The 22,950-nt window shown below is 40.6% G+C and overlaps 1 long non-coding RNA gene across 7 annotated transcripts in view; it reads left to right on the top strand.

Moving 5' to 3' along the window:
• The first annotated feature begins 5,541 nt into the window (after positions 1–5,541).
• LOC105467304 (uncharacterized) overlaps positions 5,542–22,950 on the top strand; it is a 62,416-nt gene continuing 45,007 nt past the window's right edge. For 3 of the 7 annotated variants that reach the window (XR_011606717.1, XR_011606716.1, XR_978757.2), the window contains exon 1: positions 5,563–5,648. This is a non-coding gene — a long non-coding RNA (uncharacterized lncRNA). Of the gene's footprint in view, positions 5,745–6,762; positions 6,903–19,849; positions 19,987–22,950 lie in introns of all 7 variants that reach the window. The other 4 variants (XR_978754.2, XR_011606718.1, XR_978753.2 and 1 more) reach the window with 4 other exon arrangements.

Genomic DNA, 22,950 nt, shown 5'->3' with positions numbered 1-22,950 from the left:
CTGGATCTTCTGTTGCCAGGCTACATCTGTTATATTCAACTTCCTACACTGAAGAGATTTTTGCTTCCCCAAGACACTGCTATTGGGACCAACCATTCCCTGACCAACTCCGTAATTAGCTGAGTGCACTGAACTCTAGGTCTACCAATCTGGACTTTTCCCTTCTCACCAGCAACCTACCATTCAGATAATAGTCATCTTTGCAGCAGAGCACCACATGCCAATGTATAAGAAAAGAGGCCTCTTCATCCTACCACAGTGACTTGAATTTTTAAAAATTAGAAAAATCTAAACATTCATTATTTTAATTGACAGAAATAGCCGAAAATCACTTTTAAACACGAAAGTGGCAATGCATGGTAAAATCTCAAGGAAGTTAAATTTTATTCAGATTTAGTTGCCATGATAAGTTTCTGCGCAAACAGAGATTAAGCTTGTTGTTTTCTGATAAGATAAGGACATCTAGAGTCAACACTTCTGGACATGATTGACTACATTCCTTTGGATAAAATATGAATGTTGTTGGTACAAAAAGAGAAAGAGAAAAGGAAAGTCATTTTTAACTGTAGATAACATATCTTCTATTTGATTAATTTATGACTAACAGCAAATACAATAATAGAATGAACAAATATTGAATGGCAAAGTAGAAATCAGAATTTGCCAATCTCAGGCAGCTCTTACATGATGTGTTCACCTTTGAAGTCAGTGGGTTCAAGTGTTACGTGGACTTAGCCTGGTCTCTGTGGTTCAGCCTTGTGACAATGGAGCAGAGTGAATGGATGAAGGGTTAGGCCTGGTATCAGAGGACTTGCATTCAAGTCTTACCCCTATAAGCTGCATATTCTTAAGCAAACTATGTAGCTTTTCTTAGTCTTGTTACCTACTCCTAAAAATGACAACAATGACATCCTCAATCTCAGTGGTTATCGTGAGGGCAAAAAGATTTTTTGGAAGAGGGACTCCAGACCATACTGCCCTGAGACTTTACTGAGCCCCATCCAAACGATCTTGTGTTGAAATTAACCCTTCCTTTTTCCCATTGCTCAGGCATAATCTCAGAGAAACCAAAGCGGGGTCCTGGACACGCTGGCAGGTGGCAGTGATCTGAAAGGCTCATGTAGCAGAGGCTCAGACTGTGCAGGGTCTAAAACACAGTCAGTATAAAATCCACCATAATTACCATTTTAACACAGGGAAGTCATAGCTTTACTCTGGGGGCTTAAATGTCAGAAGCCTTTTGCAGCACCCTCAGAAGCAGAGATAAGAGCAAGCATGGAGAGTGAGAAGAAATATGAGAGACGAGGCAGTACCTTTTTGACCAGGAGAATTGTGCCTGGACTTCTATAAACATGTGCATGTTTATCTTTCCTCGCTTACTTTTTTTTGACTCTCCCTTTATCTTTTAACTCAATTCAAAATGACCTATTTATTCATAAACTTATTCAATCAATATGTGAGTATCCCCTATTATAAGAGGCAGTATAATAAAATGGTTAAGAATATGGACTTGGGCCCCAGAATGCCTCAGTTCAAATCCCACCTCTTTTACTTAATAACTGTGCAATCTTAGGCAAATTATTTAACTACCTTAACCTCAATATCGCCATTTATAATACAGTCAAAAAAATCAGTACTTAGCTCACAGGGTTGTTATGAGGATTCAGTGAGTGTAGGGCCACATGGTGGCTCATGCCTGTAATCCCAGTGCTTTGGGAGGCCAAGGTGGGATAATTGCTTGAGGTCAGGAGTTTCAGACCAACCTGGGCAACAATGTGAAACACCGTCTCTACAAAAAAAATAAAAATTATCTAGCCTTGGTGGTGCACCTGTTTTTCCAGCTACTCAGAAATAGAGGTGCACCATTTCTCTCCTGGTATTGCTGTTCTGAACCAGGTTCAAATAACTGAGTGACGGGTGCACCTGTATTCCCAGCTATTCTGGAGGCTGAGAAAAGAGGACTGACAGTTCAAATAACTGTCCTTGAGATTGAAGGAAACTCTTCTCTTTCCCCTCTGATTCCATCCCCTGCCCGACACAAGAGATGCCCCCAACCCTTGGGGTTGATAGATACAATTAACTAGGTGTGCAGCATTTCTGTTTCCTAAAACTAGCAACCCTACCCATCCTTCTATTCAGGGATGGGTGCTGGATGTGAGTGGGGAGGCTTCCCATAAGTCATATGCTTTTTCCTCTACCTTGTCCTTGTTTTTCCATGAGCCACTAAACTTCATACCTCAATAACAGATGGAATCCAGGAGAGAAGCCAACTTCCAGAAAAGGCAAGACACTGCTGGGGAAATTACAAAAGTTACAGGTAGCCCTGTGTTGCAATACTTAAAAGCCTATGGGTGGTCATCTAAAGCTAATTTTGGGGACTCAGGCATATTCAAAACTCCAATTTTGGGAAAGTTTTCTCTGCCTGAGTTTGTTTTCTCATCTATAAAATGGAGATAATAATATCATTTGTATGGTAAGGCTGCTGCAAAGACTTGCAAAGTAGACGATCACTCAATGTTTTTTGAAAGAATGACTCTTTCCTGTGATTCTGGAGTCAGCTGCATCAGAGTTAATAGGTGATATGGTTTGGCTCTGTGTCCCCACCCAAATCTCATCTCCTATGCTAATCTCCCTGTGTTGAGGGAGAGAGCTGGTGGTTTGGCTCTGTGTCCCCACCCAAATCTCATCTCTTACGCTAATCCCCATGTGTCAAGGGAGAGAGCTGGTGGGAGGTGATCGTGGGGTTCATGGGGACGGTTTTCCCCATGCTGTTCTGGTGATAACGAGGGCGTTCTCACAAGATCTGAGTGTCCCCTGTGCTATCTGTCTCTCCTGCCACAGATAAGACATACCTTGCTTCCCCTACCATGATTGTAAGATTCCTGAGGCCCCTCTGGCCATGCAAAACTGTGAGTCAATTAAACCTCTTTCCTTCATAAAAAACCCATCTGAGGCAGTATCTTCATAGTAGTGTGAAAACAGACTAATACAATAGAGATATTGCGAGTCTGCTGAGGTGGCTGTAGACTAAGGAAGACTTTCCTTCAGTCATTTTCTTATGTGAAACATTGGCATGAACCCCTGAAAGGAAAGGCAAGACACCCATTGACCACATATCATACACTAGACACTTGATGGCTCCTCATGCTATTTAATCCTTCCTTATAGCTATCCTGCAAGATGGATGATATGACCCCACTTTACAGATGCAAAAACTGAGACTTAGGGAAAGCCAGCTAGATGACTCCCAATCCTGCACATGCCACCCGGGCTCCAGAAGAGTAGCTAGAGGGCCTCCCCTCTGTGCTCAAGCCTAGAGAGGTAATGTGATGCAACCCAGGTGGACCTTCAGGCCCCAAATTTGTGGAAGAACTGATACAAATGGAGAAACAGGAAGATTCCACTGCTAAACCAAAGTCCCAGTCCTCCTCTGCCCACTGGTCACCTGGAGCAATCTCTTTTCCCTACACTGTAACATCATTAAGCTCATTCAAACACCATCTCTGTGTAGTTGCTTCACGGGGTGCCTTAGACCTAAGCACATGTATTATTTTATTCATCAATGTGAGAACATGTCTCCTCATCTCTGAACTGAAGGCAAAGATTCTCCTCTGTGTTGGCCTCATCCGGGGGCCCTGAGAATCCAAGGTAACCACAGTAATCCTGACAGCTGTCACTCAAATACCTCTCACTAGGTGACACACATGATTATGAGCACATAGGATAACCCATAACTCACAAAATCCTCATATCAGCAATGTGATCCTCGTATCAGCAATCCTCATATCAGCAATGCAGTAATAACAGCAATAACCTTGTTATTAGCACATTCATTTTGCAGATGAGGAAAGTCAGGCACAGAGAGATTAAGTAACTGGCTCAAGGTGACACAGTGGCAAAGGGGAAGAGTCAGTATTTGAACCCAGGGAGTCTCTGATCACAGGCTTTGTGCTCTGGAGGGGATGGGAGGGCTCCCTGGAAGCTTATGGGGTTATGGGCATTCTAGAGTCAGATCTGACCTCACTCAGCCCGACTCCTTCCCCATGAAGAAGTTTGACTGACAGAGTTTTATCTCGTCATTACCAGTGCAGTCTTGCTAGCTCAGGTCCTTGGAAATACTGCTATTCTATGCTATATCCCAACATTAATACTCAGTTAATGCTCTACTATTGAAAATCATGCTCAATTACTTTTAGCATAAAATTTCAGCTGCTTCCCACTGCATTGGAAGCTTTGAAATAGGCAATTGTCTCTTACCTCCTCTTTCACTTCTGCCCATTCTCCCTTTAGCAAGCTCATGTGCTTGGAACTCACCTTTGTTCTATGATTTGAGCTTTTCCCCTGTGTGGAAGAGCCTGTACTCACCACACTCTCTCCTTGAAATGCTCTTCCCTGGCTATTCAAAGGGCAGGCTCCATCTCAACCTCTGGGTCGGGAACCTTCCCTTCCACCTCCCCACTACCTAAAGCTCTCTGCTCCTTGCCCTCTCTTTCCCTCTATCTCATCAACCCACTTACTGTCTGGACCTAAAGCTAGAGCTGCTACCCCAATTCACAAATTATATCCTTAGGGTTTGTAGAAACCCATCTGGATAAAACTTGTATTTCTTTTTAATTGTGGCAAAATACACACAACATAAAAACATTAAATTTACCATCTTATTTTTAAGTGCCCAGTTCAGTAGAGTTAAGCACATTTACATTATTGTGCAACCAATCTCTAGAATGTTTTCCTCTTGCAACACTGAAATTCCATACCCATTGAACAACTTCCCCTTTCCCCTCCCTCCAGTCCCTGGCAGCCACTCTTCTACTTTTTATTTCTATGATTTTGACTACTCTAGGTACCTCATATAAGGGGGGTCATAGAGCATTTGTCCTTTTATGTCTGGCTTATTTCACTCAGCATAATGTCCTCACGGTTCATCCATGTCGTAGCATGTGCCAGTATTTCCTTTCTTTTTAAGGCTGAGTAACATCCCATTGTGCATATACACCACATTTTCTTTCTCTATTCATTCCATCAGTGGACACTTGGATTGCTTCTACTTTTTGGTGACTGTGAATAATGCTGCTAAGAGCACAGCTGTACATAAACCCCTGCATTTTAAGCTCCTGTATTTACTGTTTGGGCTGTAGATTTCTAGGGCTGAGCTCCACACACTGGACTGTTTCTAGCTCCCTGACATTGTCAGGCTCCTTCTCCTCCCCTTCCCGCCATAATCCACAGCTGTGCCTTCTCCATGCCTCTGGGAGCTATTAATTAGGACAATTTTCTCTTCTTAGTTTTTAGGATATTCATTTTGACTCAACTCATCAGGTATATAAGTAGGGTGGATGACTGGGTCTACAGTGTGGTTTCTGATAACTCGGTGTGGACATTTTTATAAACCTTATACAATCTCTTTAAAACATCCTCTTCCCTTACTAGATGGTACTTCAAATACTCATTGCAATGAACAGACTTCCTTACCACAAGGGACACTTGGTGGGGAACTGAGACCTGTTAACCAAAGGGACATTGTGACCTAATGACACCAAGGAGTCAGTGATGCTCAGTGAATGAGTGCTCAAAAAAAGGCTCTGGGAGGCAGTTAACAGGAGTGGAAGAGGAACAAGAGGCAGCAGAAGAAAGGCCCCAAGAGAAAGGTAGGAGACTGCAGACACCAGTTCTGGACATTGTTGGAGATGGGACTACATCTCCAGGAGGAGAAACATGGAGCTATCTAACTGACCTCACGAGAGGTGGGATCCTAGGAGCCAGCTCTAGGGGTGGGGGCTGTGTGGGAAGCAGATGCTAGACCCAGGTCAAGAGATTCCTCCCTTGACTGCTCAGCTGCTTATGGATGTATGAATGTGGACAAGTTAATATTCCTACATGGCTATTTTCTCTTGAGGAGAACAAATCAGAATAATAATATGTATCTTACAGTGTTTTGTTGATTAAAAACAAATTCACATGAGTGGGCTGAGGAGCATGCCTGTCTCTCTGCATATGTTCCATAAAAATTGTTCATCCTGGGTGGGGTACAGTGGTTCACACCTGTAATCCTAGCACTTTGGGAGGCCGAGGTGGGTGGATCATGAGGTCAGGAGATTGAGACCATCCTGGCTAACATGGTGAAACCCAGTCTCTACTAAAAATACAAAAAATTAGTCAGGCGTGGTGGCGGGCGCCTGTAGTCCCAGTTACTCGGGAGGCTGAGGCAGGAGAATGGCGTGAACTCGGGAGATGGAGCTTGCAGTGAGCTGAGATCACGCCACTGCACTCCAGCCTGGGCGACAGAGCAAGACCCCATCTCAAAAAAATATAAATAAATAAAAATAAAAATTGTTCAACCTGGCTGGGTGCGGTGACTCACAACTGTAATCTCAACACTTTGGGAGCCCAAAGCAGACAGATCATGAGGTCAGATTGAGACCACCCTGGCCAACATGGTAAAACCCTGTCTCTACTAAAAATACAAAAATTATCTGGGCACGGTGGTGCGCACCTGTAGTCCTAGCTACTTGGGAGGCTGAGGCAGGAGAATCGCTCAAACCCAGGAGGTGAGGTCGCAGTGAGCCAAGATCGTGCCACTGCACTCCAGCTTGGTGACAGAGTGACACTCTGTCTAAGAAAAGAAAAGAAAAGAAAAATTGTTCATCCTCTCTTGTTCTTTCTTGCAAACCTCACATCGAACATAATGCTATGCCCAGAATTATGCCTTGATAAACATTTGGGGTGGAAGAAAGGAAAGAGATGATGTTTTCTCCCCATCAGCTGCCTTCTCAGGGAATTTGGATCTCCAATTTGGGAGATTTACAGAACACCTCATCAGGACTGGAGATGCCCAGAATGAGCCTGCACTCCCCAGTTGAGTGTTTCCAGAATAAATGGAAGATGGGTGGTGGTGCACATGGGTGAGTCAATGTCTATCATTTGAATTAAAAAGGACAAGTAAACACACAGTTCATAGTATAAATAAAACCAGAGACATTCCCTCATCAGCAACCTTCATATTCTGAAAGCCCACAAAGCACCTGAAAGACATTCACAGACCAGTTGTCATGAGACCTCTCTGCACCAAGAACCTTTCTTTCCCCACTGTCTTGTTACTAGATTGAAATAAAGCATCATGCTTGAAACTCAGCTAGGAGCACCCCCACCAGGACACACAGGGGTCTGGAGTTAGATTGTAAACACAGGGCCTCTTACGCTGGCTGGGATTTTCCCAGGCACGTTGGTGGGGCTTTCTACTGAAATGTCACACAACCCAGCTGTGTACCCTGAAAGAGGTTTTGGAATGACAGTCTGGAGAATGGGTGGAGTCTGCCCTCGAGAAGGGTCAGAAATCCCTGAATTCTTAAGGAGTCAACTACTTAAAGGAACCCAACTGTTCTACAAAACCACAGAGAAATGTCAAGGTCACTGGACCAGATCTACTTCCCTTAAAAAACATAAGGCTTGGCTTGACAATATTGAAGAAATCAAATGGGAAATGTTTATTTTCTGCCCATGTCTACCATGACCTTATTTGCTTTGAAAGAAAAAACAAAAGATAATTTGGTCTAGATAATTAATTATTATCATCGTTATTGTCAACATTGTCATCTTCATCCTTACAAGGAATTAAAATATAGCGATATATCTAGGCTGAATCTTAATAATTGAGGAAGAAGCAACTAGATCGAGAAGGCAGACAAGGACTTAGGGGGTGTGGGAGCTGAAAACATCCCAGGCAGAGAGTGCAGAGTGAGCTAAGGCATGCTGCTCCACCATAATCTCTTTTTGGTTACTTAATTTTCCCCACTTTTCATCTGTTATTTTGTGTTTGTCCATGTCTTTCAACCTGTTCAATCCACTTTCTTTAATCTGTTTCTGTGTTGACACTTAACTCTGGACTCCAAACTATTTCTGGTTAGCAATTGCTATCCTTGCAATATGTCACAAATTCATTCTTTCATTCAATCATTCTTTCAATAAGACCATATGATACGGTTTGGCTTTGTGTCCCAACCCAAATCTCATCTCAAATTTTAATCCTCACTTGTAGAGGGAGGAACCTGTAATCCCCACATGTCAAGGGAGGGAGGTGATTGGATCGTGGTGGGGGTTTCCCTCATGCTGTTCTCGTGATAGTGAGTGACTTCTCACGAGATCTGGGGCTCTCCCCACTTTGCTTTACCCTTCTCTTTCCTGATGAAAATAAAACAGGGCTCTTCCCCACTTCACTTTACCCTTCTCTCTCCTGATGTGCTGAAGGTGACTGCTTCCCCTTCTGCCATGATTGTAAGTTCCCTGAGGTCTCCCCAGTTATACAGAACTGTGAGCCAATTAAACCTCTTTCCTTCATAAATTATGCAGTTTGGATAGTATCTTTATAGCAATGTGAAAACGGGCTAATACACCATAGTATCTGCTTACCTGTGAGGTAAGTTGTCTGTTACCTGTGAGGCACTATGATAGGTACTGAAGGCACACAGAAGCATGAGACCTGCTCCTTGTCATTATGGAAACTACAATCTAGTAGTAGAGGAAGCAGACATGGATCATCAATTGTGACTTATATTAGCAACTCATTCATTTATTTGTTCACTCATTAATTCATATATTCAACAAATATGCATGGAGTTCCTGCTATGTGACAGGAATTGTGCTATACCCTGGTGATGAAAGTTTATTTTCTGTTCATGCCTATCTTCTCCTCATTTGCCTTTGAAAGAAAAATAAAAGATAATATGGTCTAGATAATTATTGTTATCATTAATGTCAACATCATTGAATGAGAGTTTATGAATGAGCAAAAGGGACACCGTCCCTACCCTCATGGAGTTTGTAGTCTCCATTTGGAGAAGCTAATGAGACCCCTGGTGTCTTAGAAGGCTCCAAGAGGAGGGGTCCTGGGAAAACTGGGGGTTGTGAAAGAAGATTTTCCTTTTCTGTTTATTGCCTGCCTTCTGTAAGCACAAACTGTCAATTTCTTGAAGATACTTTGGTTACCCATGGCAACGTCTGAAGCAAGCAATAAAGAGCTGAGGAAAGCACACGTTCACACCCTCATATTGACTTTTCCACGTGGCCCTCTGAGTGTGGTGATTGGGAACATAAAACGAGCTGCTGGTTAATTAGGAATGTGGTAGGACCTCATCACTGGAGTGAGTGTGTTGACTTTGGAAGGGATCTTTAAAACTTTTAAAAATTTTTTCCTAAAATTTGCAAAATGTGTTATTTGAATAGACTAAGTTTTTTATAATTTTAGCAGGGAAAAATACTTGTATTTTTAAAGTTTAATAAAACATTTCAAGTACTTACATGATCTCGGCTCAGTCATCTCTCCAATCTTATCCTTTCCCACTACTCATTTTGCTTTCATTTTATCGAATAGTCTTCCCATCCCCTAATAGTCTGTTTTCTCTTTTCCCTGGGACATTGCATATGTTTTCTTTTTCTTCTGCCTGTGACTTCCCTTCTTCCTTTCTCTCTCTCTCCTTTCAAAATGTCTTCTTATCCTGACTTTTAACACCATTTCTACTTCAGATAACACTAATTTACTTATTTCCTTGACTATAAAACCTACAATGCGATGATGCCTTTACTATGCTTTTCATAGTCTATGACCTCCCCTTATCACTAACAAATACATGTTTTCATACTTTATTCAAACATCTTCTTTTCCACACTAGGGTGGGAACACCATGACAACAGGGTTGTGGCTACTATGTTCAGAAGTTTATTCCTGAGCCCAGTCCAGTAATTACAAAATAAATATTAGTTGAATAAATGAATAAATCAGAATCATTAGTAAATATAATTTATAGTGAGAAAAATCACATCAGTCAGTTATTGCAATGTAACAAACCAGCCCAGAGCCCAGTGGCATGAAATGGGAGGCAACTTTCATTCTCACACTCAAATCTCTGCAGGTGGTTGTGATGTCTTTGCTTCAACTTGCGAGTCATGGGTTAGTTGGAACAGCCCTGCTCTACATGTCTCTCATTCATCTGGGGTCAGCATAAAACTGCCTTTGCAGAATTATGACAGTAAGAGCAATCTGACATAGTTGACTCCAACTTCCTTCTGATCTCTTAGCTGTCCTTTGTCATTCCTGGGTGTAGGCTAAGCTAACTTTGAGAAGAATTTAGTTTTCAGTTTAACTTAAAACAAGGGTAATGGCCAGGCATGATGGCTCACGCCTGTAATCCCAGCACTTTGGGAGGCCGAGGCGGGCAGATCACGAGGTCAGGAGTTCGGGACCAGCCTGGCTAATATGGTGAAACCCCATCTCTGCTAAAAATACAAAATTTAGCCAGGCGTGGTGGTGCATGCCTGTAATCCCAGCTACTTGGGAGGCTGAGGCAGGAGAATCGCTTGAACCCAGGAGGCAGAGGTTGCAGTGAGCCAAGACTGCACCACTTCACTCCAGCCTGGCAACAGAGCGAGACTCCGTCTCAAAAAAAAAAAAAAAAAAAAAAAAAGAAAAGAAAAGAAAAAACAAACAAACAAGGATGATAATAGTCTCTCCCTAAAACTAACCCGCTCTTTGCTCAGGGATGAAAACTACTTTTGTAAGCCTGATAAATACGATAAAAAAAATAGGATTATGGGAGGAGCACGGACTCTACTATGTGATAGGCATAGTTTCTGTAATCCCTTACTGCTTAGGAGTCATGTGGCCAGAGGTCAAAAGATTTGTGACTTCTCCAATTGCTCCCATAGACAACATCATTATTATAGAAACTAAAATTGGTGTTTTGAAATATGTTTAAGACTGAGTCCACCGGGACTCATGATTCATAACTCAACTGAACCTGTGGCCCCACCTAGAGGCAGACTTAGCACCTGAGGACTGCTTTCCATACCCCTATGATTTCATCTCCAACCAATTAGCAGCACCTATTCCCTAATCTAATTGTCCATAAAAGCCATAGCCTCTGAGCCTTGGGGAGGTCGACCTGAGTGATAACTCCAGTTCTCCCACATGGGCCAGGCTCACATCAATTAAACTCTTTCTCTACTGCAATGCCACAGTTTCAGTGAATTAATTTTGTCTGTGCAGCAAGCAGGAATAACCCATTGGGCATAGCAAGCAGGTCACCTGGGGAAGATTTTTCTCATGGTAGTAACAGAAGTACAAGAGGTGGAGTTCAACCACACAAGGGGATCTCAAGCCTTTGCCTGTTTCATGTGTATTAACATTCCGTTATCAAAACAAGTCATACGGCTAACCCCACACTCATGAATGGGAAATATACTCTGCCTACAGGAAATGGTTGAGAGGACTGAATACTGTTTAACAATAATCCAAGACACCATAACCATTAAAGATACAAGGATCAATCTGTAATCTAGCCAATATTTATTTCATGAAGTTGTTTTTCACATAGGCAATTATTAAATAGATTTTACTCATACTGCACTATGCTAGATTGCTTGCAAAACCCACAATTAGAAAATGAGTCATGGAATCTGCCACCAGCAGCATGCAAGTAAGATAAAACATCTATACAGATTATTATTCTACAAGAAATTATGTTATATACTTACCAAAGACTACATATCATAGAGGAGATAGCAAAGATTTTAGAGTCAGGCAGACCAGGGTTTGCTAACCATCTAATTGTGGGTAGTTGTTTAAATCCTGAGTCTCTTCTACCTCCCCTGTAAAATCGGTGTGCTAACAATACCTACATCTTATAGGCTGACTTCAAGATAAAATGGCTCAAGATAAAATGTGCTATGCCTGGCACAGAATAAGCCCTCCATACACACTGGTTCTCTCTCTTTGCATCCTTTTGCCCTATTATGCCCTTGTCAAGATCAAATTACAGAGCATGTAATCCCATCATTTGCTAAAAACTGTGGATGTCATTAGCTGCTTGGTTTTATCTCTATTTGGGGGCCACCTTGATGTATGGTTCATTAACATGAAATCTTCAAGGAATGAGGTACGAGTCTGACCTCATTTTTTATTTTAAATTTTACTTTAAGTTCTGGGATACATGAGCAGAACATGCAGGTTTGTTACATAGGTATACATGTGCCATGATGGTTTGCTGCACCTATCAACCTGTCATCTAGGTTTTAAGCCCCACGTTCATTAGGTATTTGTCCTAATGCTCTCCCTCCTCTTGCCCCCGACTCCCTGACAGGCCCCGGTTGTGTGATGCTCCCCTCCCTGTGTCCATGTGTTCTCATTGTTCAACTCCCACTTAGGAGTGGGAACATGTGGTGTTTGGTTTTCTGTTCCCGTTTTAGTTTGTTGAGAATGATGGCTTCCAGTTTCATTCATGTCCCTGCAAAGAACATGAACTCATTCTTTTATATGGCTCCATAGTATTACATGGTATATATGTGCCATATTTTATTTATCCATTCTATCATTGATGGGGATTTGGGTTGGTTCCAAGTCTTTGCTATTGTAAATAGTGCTCCAATAAATATTTATATGCATGTGTCTTTATAGGAGAATGATTTATATTCCTTTGAGTATATAGCCAGCAATGGGATTACTGGGTCAAATGGTATTTCTGGTTCTAGATCCTTGAGGAATTGCCATACTGTCTTCCACAATAGTTGGAATAATTTACACTCCCATCAACAGTGTAAAAGCATTTCTATTTCTCCACAGCCTTGCCAGCATCAGTTGTTTCCTAATTTTTTAATAATTGCCCTTCTAACTGGTGTGAGATGGTATCTCATTGTGGTTTTGATTTGCATTTCTCTAATGATCAGTGATGATGAGCTTGTTTGTATATGTTTTTTGGCCACATAAATGTCTTCTTTTCAGAAGTGTCTGTTCATATCCTTTCCCCACTTTTTCATGGGGTTGTTTTTTTCTTGTGCATTTAAGTTCCTTGTAGATTCTGGATAGTAGACCTTGTCAGATGGGTAGGTTGCAAAAATTTTCTCCCATTCTGTAGGTTGTCTAGTTCACTCTGATGATAGTTTCTTTTGCTATGCAGAAGCTCTTTAGTTTAATTATATCCTATTTGTCAATTTTGGCTTTTGTCGCAATTGCTTTTGGTATTTTAGTCATAAAGTCTTTGCCCTGGCCTATGTCTTGAATGATATTGCCTAGGTTTTCTTCTAGGGTTTTTATGGTTTTAGATTTTACATTTCAGTCTTTAGTCCATCTTGAGTTGATTTTTGTATAAGATGTAAGGAAGGGGTCCAGTTTCTGTTTTCTGCATATGGCTAACTAGTTTTCCCAGCACCATTTATTAAATAGGTAATCTTTTCCCCATTGCTTGTTTTTGTCAGGTTTGTTGAAGATCAGATGGCTGTGGATGTGTGGTGTTATTTCTGAGGCCCCTGTTCTGTTCCACTGGTCTTTATATCTGTTTTGGTATCAGTACCATGCTGTTTTGGTTACTGTAACCTTGCAGTATAGTTTGAAGTCAGGAAGCATGATGCCTCCAGCTTTGTTCTTTTTTCTTAGGATTATCTTGGTTATATGGGCTCTTTTTGGTTCTGTACGAAATTTAAAGTATTTTTTCCTAATCTGTGAAGAAAGTCAATGGTAACTTGTGGGAAATAGCATTGAATCTATAAATCACTTTGGGCAATATGGCCATTTTTCACAATATTGATTCATCCTATCTATGAGGATGGAATTTTTTTTTTCATTTGTTTGTGTTCTCTCTTATTTCCTTGAGCAGTGGTTTGTAGTTCTCCTTGAAGAGGTCCTTCATGTCATTCGTAAATTGTATTCCTAGGTGTTTTATTCTCTTTGCAGCAATTGTAAATGGGAGACCTCATTTTTTAGAGCCTATCATCTTATGCATCTTGTTCAGATTGCTTTTCCCCTAAGCACATCATCTTGCCTTTAACAACTCCAAAGATCTTCTAAAACATCTCTGCTTATTTATGGCTTTGTGTACTCACCCTGCTTTCTATCCATGGGTGGCCCTACTCACCACACTCACCTCTGTGTATGTAATACTCTAATCTGTATCCAAATCAGAGGTCCGTATCTACATGTCAAATTGCGTATTGGATTTTTCTAAATGAGGATCAGGCTGGTATCTCAAATATGATGTATTAAACACTAAGTGTAGAGTCCATTCACTGCATCTGCACTTCTCCGGTGTTCTTTATCTCCGTGAACAGCTTCACCATCCATCTAACCACAAAACTTAAAATCTCACGGTTGCCTTTGATTTATCCTCTTCCCTCATGATCATAATCCATTCAATATGTAGTCTAGTCAAGAAGACTTTGTCTATGGAGCAACATAAAACCCCAACATCAACCAGCTCAAACAGAAAGAATATAGCAATTAGTTTAGGGGAGAGCAGCCACCAACTATTGGGTTTCAGAACCACTTTACCCCAATTTTCCTGGCTTCTCCAGCTCTACTTTCCCTGTGTGAGCTTCACTGCCACAGTGACCACAAACTGGCCATAGCAACTCCAGGCATCATTGTCTGTAAAATAACACCCAGAACTTCCATCAGCAGAATTGTCTCTCTTAGGAATGAGGAACCCCTACATAGACATTGCCTGATGTTTCACTGGCTCAAAGGTCCATTCCTAAACCAGCAAAGAGGATAGATGTACCACGTGTGGACCACAACACCAGTTACTCTTAATCCCATTTCTCGACAATAAAATCTAATGAGCATCACATATTTTACCTCCTCAACACCTTGAACCTCTTCCTGCCCGTGTTACGACTTCAGTTAAAACATTCAGCACTTCTCACCGGAACCATAAATTTCTGCCTTGCTGTTTTTCATATCTTCTACAACTCCCCACTGCAATCCTTTTTTGTACATTCAACAAATATAACTTTCTAATAGAGTTCACATTATGTCACTTCTTAGAACACTTTCATATTTTCTCATAGGATAGAGTTCATACTATACAGTTGGATATTTGAGTCCTTCAAAACTTGACACGATGCCTTTTTTATTACTATTTTCTGCTAATCTTAACAGTTTATGTTGTGTCTATATGATTTCATAGTAGCAAGGCATTATGTATTATGCTACTTTTTTCCTTTTTGAGACAGAATCTTACTCTGTCACCCAGGTTGGGGTTCAGTGATGCAATCTCAGCTCACTGCAACCTCTGCCCTCAACTCAAGCGATCCTCCCACCTCAGCCTTCTTGAGTAGCTGGGAACACAGGCATGTGCCACCACATCCAGCAAATTTTTTGGTAGAGACAGCATTTTGCTATGTTGCTGAGGCAGGTCTCAAACTTCCAAGATGTGGCGATCCACCTACCTTGGCATCTCAAAGTCCTGGGAATACAGGCATGAGCCACCATGCCTGGCCATAGGTTTTTTGTTTGTTTGTTTTGTTTTGAGACAAGGTCTAGCTCTGTTGCCCAGGCTGGAATTCAGTGGTGTGATCATAGCTCACTGCAGCCTCAACCTCCCAGGCTCAAGCGGTCCTCCTTCCTCAGCCTCCCAAGTAGCTAGGACTACTAGGTGTACACCACCATGTCTGGCTAAATTTTTTATTTTCATTTTTTTTGTAGAGATGGGATCTTGCCACTTTTCCCAGGTTGGTTTCGAACTTCTGGCATCAAGTAATCCTCTGCCTCAGCCTCCCAAAGTGCTGGGGTTACAGGCATGAGCCATCGCACCCAGTTTATATTAAATTTTTTCTATGCAATATCTCATTTACTCTGCACAGTTCTCTGTGAGGTAGATACTATTGACATTGACACTTTACAGAAAAGGAAGTTTAGATTAAGGCAGGTCAAGTAATTTTCCCAAAGTCACCTAGAGACTTGTACAGCTGAAGTTTAGAACCAGGGCTGTCTGACTCCAAAGCCTGTGTTCCTAACCATTAAAGCACATCACCTTCCTCTTGCCTCCACCTAAACCCTACATACAAGTCATCCCACACTTTTTAAGTGTTTTTTCAGGAAGCCTGGTAAGGTTTTGTCTTCCTGGGTTTAATAAAGTTGCTATCACTGCCCAGAATGTTCACCTCTATACCTCTGCCTTCAGTTCTACTTTTATACCTTCTCTGACACCACCAACTCCAGTCAAAATTATTTCTCTTTTCCCCTTGATTCTTTGATTTGATTGTCACACAAATCCATCTCTTGCGCCAGAGTCTCAACTCTTTCATGATAGAGACCAGTTCTTTCTTTGCTCAATTTTTCACAGCATTTTAGCCCTGTGGTTTACATTCAACCAAAATATCCAAATATTTTTTGAGAATATACTCTGGGCAAAACAGTGCTAGTTACTATGTGATAAGGATATCGAGGCACAGTTGCTATCCTCAAGAGGTATGCATTCTAGTGTGAGAGGTAGACATACAAACAAATGATTTCAAGGATAGAGAAATGTACAGGGTCCTAGTTACTATATAAGCATATCTTTGATTTAATTGCATGAATGCATTCTGCAGACTTATAACATTGCCCATGCATCAATCCCTCACTGATAAGCTAAGAGCTTTGCATGCGTGTTTTCATAGGCATTAGGGGTGTCATTCGTGTTGTTCCTCCACTCCTGATGTTTCTTCCACATGGAAGAAGCCTATTAGAAAAATGTTTGTTTTTTTCTCTATCCCCATAGCCAGTTCCCCCCAGGGACAAAGTGTGATTTGACATGATTGAAAGGAGAAGTCAGGCACATTTAGGCTGGCCTCATCCTCACCTCCTGTGAAGAAGCGTGCCTGCAGAGAATGTGCGTTCTCTTTTGCTCTCAGCTATATAGGGGAGCTCAGCCTCACGTCACACTGACAATATCACACATCAATTGTGTATCATGATTCTACCCACTCTCTGACCCAGTGCCTTTTGTGATGTTGCGGGAGCCTTCTTAGACTGAAAGCAAGGAAGCTCAGAAGTGTGGAAAATTACAACCAATCCAAGGTGGGATCCAGGGTTCAATGTTCCAGCCTCCCCTGCATCACTGAATAAGTCTAGTGGTGAGGGTATAACAATGTGTCCTTTTGATTATTTTGCTGAAACATGACAACACACACTTACATTGGTTTTCCCTTTTTTCTCTTTTGTACTCTCCCTGCTTCCTCACTCCTTCTTTCTGGAACACCTCTCAAGTGAACTACCTATAACCAAGTTCCTATCTCAGGCTCTGCTTTCAAGAGAGCTCAAATTAAGACAGATAACATAAGGACATGGTTTATAATCCATCTCTCAGCTCTGTAGTCTCAGTATTGGTTCCATTCCAAGAGGCCTTTCCCCAAGAGCACCTGAGAAATGGTGTGAGTCACTATGATTGGTCCTTGCCCATGTTGAACTGGATCTTGTGGCCAGAGAGTTGGAACACACCATTTAGCTGAGCTGAGTCCCACGGTCAGCCCAGAGCTGGAAGCTGTAATTGGCCTCACCAGTGTCACATGTGCAGACAGTTGGAGCATGTTTCCGTGGAAAATCAGTTAGATTACTAAAAGGAGAGAGAATAAATGTTAGGTAGGTCAAACAACATACGCTCGTTAAGAAAACCACCAAAGAGTCTTTCCATCTATAGATAGCACAGGTGACTCTGACAGCAGAGGTGAGAAAGGAACATCTTTACCAGGGGCGTGATATCATTGTCTGTTAGGATTGGAAGTGATTTGGGAAATGATTTCACCAAAACTTAAATTATTGTAGAAGTCCAGAGAGAGACTAAGCCCATTAGCTTGAGGTGGTCCAGACAACAGTTGGTAGTTCTGGATTAGAAACCCAAGACTCCAACCTTCCAGCGCAGAATCAAGGTCCTTCTGTTTGCCCATTCCTCCCTCACAGTGGCTGTTTCCTCAGAGAGCTCAGCAGCTCTGAATTGCAAAGACTATAGAATCATGCTTTAAAAAACATCACATTATTATAAAAATGATAGACTTGGCTAGAAGACAGGTCTCTTTCTGAATTTACTAATTCAACCTATTAAGTCTAATCTGTGTCTGCAAAGAAAAATGTTGACTCTTGATTTACTTCGCTTACAAGACTATATTTCTTGCTACACGCATAGTGCCTGGGACAGTCCCTGACTCAGCTCTCAGCTGCCCTGCTTTCATGATGATTTAGCAAACAGCAGAGAACAGAGTCTTGAAGGGAGGGAGAAAACCATTTGGCTGAAAGCCTTCCCAGCAGAGGAGGGTTTTTCTTTAGTTTGGAAGCACAGGCCAGACATAGATTGGCTGAGAAGGAGGTGCAACATGGGGTTGGGGAGACAGAGATAAGAGTGTTTGGGGAAGGAGCGTCTTGTTTTGAAGTGAGAACAAAGGAATTGAATTTGAATGAATAAATAAATCGCTGATGATTAGGGTAAAGACTATAATATAAATTTCAACATTCTTGACAGCATAAAGTGTTGCCTACAGAATGAAGCTGTGAAGGTGGAGGGGAGGGGAAATGGAGGAAAGAGAAGTTAAATTTAATAGACACTATCAAAGAGTAGAAAAAGAGTTTAAGCTTATTATTAGACTTACAAAGAGAACTGACAAAACTTAAAGCATAACAATAGTACTATCAAATGCTGGGCAGAAGATGGAGTGAGAAGGAAGAAAAACAATAAATCAGAAAATACAGTTTCAAGGGCAGTACATAGAGTCATGGAGGCCAACAATAGCATAAATAAAGGCAGAAATAAATGGAAAAAAGACTGTTTGTGAGCAGTGGCATTAAGAGTGAGGAGAGGGAAGTATTCACTTCCATCATGAGCTTTTCTGTTTGAACCATTACAATGTGCAGGCATTGCTTTGAAATCCGAAAAAGAAATCCCACAATTCAGCAGTTGCCCCATTAACATGAACTGTGTTTCTATTCTGTACTCAGCACTGCCCTTAGGTTGGGAATTAGAAGATGAATAAAAGAACAAAGCATTAGGTGTTAGAATGGAAGAGCCTTTCTGGTTGGGAGAAGTGCAAGAAGGACGTTGGAAAGAATTCCCAGAAAAGTAAAACAGAAGATGGATATTGAAAACTGAAGAAGAGTCCATCAAATGATTCAGCAAGGGTGCTAGAGGCAGATCCTGAAATACCTAAAATAACAGAGGCATGGAAGGCAGTGAAATCTTCTAGCAAATGCAGATTGTGCAATTTTGCTTGTGCATTTGGTGCTAAATTATAAGACTGCAGGGACAAATCAGCCCAAATAAGAAAGGGTTTATTTACCACATTAGGAGGTCTGAATTGTCTTCTGCACACCAAGGATCACAAACTCAAATACATAGCTCAGTCAGTCAGATTCTCAAAAATAAGAGAAGAGGAGGGGGAAAGATGATGGTAAATGAAAGAGCACATGCTGGAGCTGGGCAGAAGGTGCCCGTGGTGCAGCAGATTCTTACCATCCACATGTTTAAACCCAGGATCAGAGATTTTCTAGTTTTGAAAATAAAACTAGGAATCAAGATTTTTATGTAAAACTTCTTAATTATAAAATGTTGGCAACTTTATTAGTTAAGCTATGCTATGCTGTGTTGTGATAACAAAAAAACAAAACAAAACAAAAAACAATGCTCAATGGTATAAGATAAAAGGGATTTATTTTTCACTCACACAAAGCCCAAATGGGTAGAACGGCTCTCTTCCATGTGGTACCTATGTCAGCGGGTACCTATGTCAGAAGACCAGGGTCTTCAAGGTCATTGAAACAAGGGTGGAGAAGTGCATTGCCTCTTAACAGTATTGACCCAGGCAACTACTGGCTGAAATGAGTTACTTGCCCTCAATCTAACTTTAAAGGAGACTAGGAAGTATCATGACACACACGGGTATTTAAGAAGCACTCAACTATATCTGTCATGCCAACTAATACAAACATTTTGTTTTTAAATACCATATGATCCTATTAATAATGATTGGATTTGGCAGAAGGGTGGGCGGTGTAAGATCTCTGCCATAGTCAAAGATTGGGGATTCTTTAGAAATATCACATTTTCCTTTTACAAAAAAGTAATTCCAGAAGCCATATGGAAGATTGACCAGAGGGGCAATGCTAGAGGCTGGATGGTTATTGAAATTGCCTGGAGAAGCACTATTGAGGAGCTGAAATGGGAAAGGAACAGTCGGAATAGAAGAGAAGAAGTGCTCGTAAGTGATATTAACTCTCTTGGTTTACATCCTTGGTTTGTAAGAGGAGGATGTCCACAAAGTTTTGTGAATTGCCCAAGATTGCTAAGTTAATAAGCAGCTGTTCAGAACCTTAGTCCAGCACACTTTTTATCCCACTGGTAGAATAGTGGGAAAAGAAACTAATGGAAATAAAAAATCTTTGACTTTGAGAATTAGACTTTGGGGAGCTTATCTAATGCAAACACTCAATGCCATCAGATTTTGTTCATAACTGATTTTAAATGTGAACCTCCTCAAAGATATTACTTTCTTCTTAACTTATAAGACCTGCCAATAGGTAAACATCAAACAGATAATGTATTCATTTTTCAACCTTGATTTAGACTCTTTTTCTATTACCTTCTGGGAAATCCTCAGCTTAAGAAAGAAATATTTTTATCTTTCTCACCTCTAAACGTGTCCTAGTGCTGGAACAGTTAGCATTCTAATCAGCATGGCTCCCAACCATCTGTGATGAGATTTCTTTGGGAGGATTCAACTCAGTCTCTAATGCTCAGAAGTAGTTAATCCACTTGAGCTTAAAGCAGAAAGAAAATAGAGAAAGGAAAATTGCTGGGAGGGAGGGAATAGTAGTAAGGAATGTGGGGGGTAGGGGAGGATGAATTAAATGAAACAGTGTGGTTTTTTGCTCTAAACCTTCAGAAAATGAGAACATAATGCATCCGTATAAGAGCACATAAAAAATTAATGTTAAGCAAAAAGTTTTCATATTAATTACAAGGAAGCTTTATAGATGGCACCTGGCTGGTCATTTTACATTATATTTCAGTTAATCTGTCCTATTTCCCCATGTGATGGTTAATGTTATGCCTATTTTATAAATGAGAAAAGTAAGATGCAAAAATGTACCAGATCACAAGCTGTCAGAGAATCCCTGTTATTTAAACTCAAAGTCTGAATGTTTTCTTTTCAATGACCTTAGTAATAGTCTTATATTAGAATTCAACAAATATTTACCAAGTATTTACCAAATTATGATGTAACTCATCTTATTTCATTCTTAAAATAATCCTATGTGGTCAGTATTATTATTCCAAATTTTTAGAACAAAGGGAATTGGGGTGCAAAACAAAAAAGTGCCTGAGGCTTTATTCTAGGTGTCAGTAGAGATACAAGGAAGAAATTCAAGTTCCTCAAGAACTAGGTCTCTTCAAATTGGCCTTTTTTCTGCTCTCTTTGGAAAAACTTTCTCATCTGACATCTTTCCCGATATTTTAGTCTTTTATGATCTTTCTCCCTTTGTCTAGAGGACCTACTGAAAGAGACATTTCGGAAGAAAATCATTTAATTATTACAACCATTTGGGAACATATATGTTACCAGTATTTATTCTTCCAATAATAACATAGGGCATATGTTAACAGACTAGCCAGTACATGTTATCCTGAAGGGCCATTACTTTGGTGAAAAGATAAAAAGATCTAGGTGTGAAGCTGGTCTCTGAGGCATCTTTGTTATGAGAGTTTGAGCAAGTATCTGAAACTTTACGATTCTGATATAAAAAATGCCATTATTGGAACATAGTCCAAGTGAGTTATACATCTGGATCATATGTTCAAGAGGTCCAGCACACAATAAAAAATACACATTAGAAATGCAAGGAAGAAGGAAAATGTGACCTATGTCAAGACATAAAGTTGTCAATAGAAACAGTCACAGAGGTGATTCAGATGATGGAATGGGTAGACAAGAACTTTGTTGAAATTATGTTCTAGAAAAGGACGGACATATGAGCAAATAGATGGGGGATCTCAGCAGAGAAATGAAAACTATGGAAAAGAACCAAATGGAAGATCTAGAACTGAAAAGTACATTATCAAAAGTAAAAAATTCACTGGATGATTATACTGAAGTTTTCTATTTATTGTACCAAATACTGATAAGAGGGTAGTAAAACCTCAATTATAATTATGAATATACATTTTTAACTTAATTTTATTGTATTTTGCTTTATAAAGTTTGAAACTCTGTTATTAGATGTACAACTGTGATGGTTAATTTTATATGTCAACTAGACTGGGCCATAGGGTGCACAGATACTTGGTAAAACAATTTTCTGGCTACATCTGTGAGGGGATGTTTTAGATGAGGTCAACATTTGAATTGCTGGACTGAATACAGCTGATTGCCTTCTGTAATGTGGGTAGGCCTTATCCAATTAGTTGAAGGCCTCAATAGATTAAAGAGGCTGACCCTCCTGAGAGTAACAGGGAACCCTCCTGCTTTATTGTCATGAATTGAGACATAAGTTATTTTCCCGTCTTCAGACTACAACTGAAACATCAGCACTTCCTGTGTCTTCCAGCCCTCAGACTGGAACTATACCATTGGCTCTCCTGGGTCTCCAGCTTGCAAACTGCAGATCTTGGGACTCCTTGGCTTTTAAAACTACATGAGCTAATTCCTTTCATTCTTTTTTATGGCTTCATAATATTCCACGGTGTATATGTACCGCATTTTCTTTATCCAATCTGTCAGTGATGGGCATTTAGGCAGATTCCATGCCTTTGCTATTGTGAATAGTGCTGCAATGAACATAAGGGTGCATGTGTCTTTGTGGTAGAATGATTTATATTCCTTTGGGTGTATACCAAGTAATGGGATTGGTGGGTTGAATGGTAGTTCAGCTTTTAGCTCTTTGAGGAATCACCACACTGCTTTCCACAATGGTTGAACTAATTTACACTCCCACCAATAATGTATAAGCATTTCGTTTTCTCCACAATCTTCCCAGCATCTGTTATTTTTGACTTTTTAATAGTAGCTATTCTGAGTGGTGTGAGATGGTATCTCATTGTGGTTTTGATTTGCATTTCTCTAATAATCAGTGATATTGAGCCTATTTCAAATGCTTGTTGGTTGCATGTATGTCTTCTTTTGAGAAGTGTCTGTTCATGTCCTTTGCCCACTTCTTAATGGGTT

This window comes from Macaca nemestrina, chromosome 8 (assembly GCF_043159975.1).
Source record: "Macaca nemestrina isolate mMacNem1 chromosome 8, mMacNem.hap1, whole genome shotgun sequence".
NCBI classification, from domain to species: domain Eukaryota; kingdom Metazoa; phylum Chordata; class Mammalia; order Primates; family Cercopithecidae; genus Macaca; species Macaca nemestrina.
Note: the sequence above shows the minus strand (reverse complement) of the source record. Positions and strands in the feature narration are given on the sequence as shown.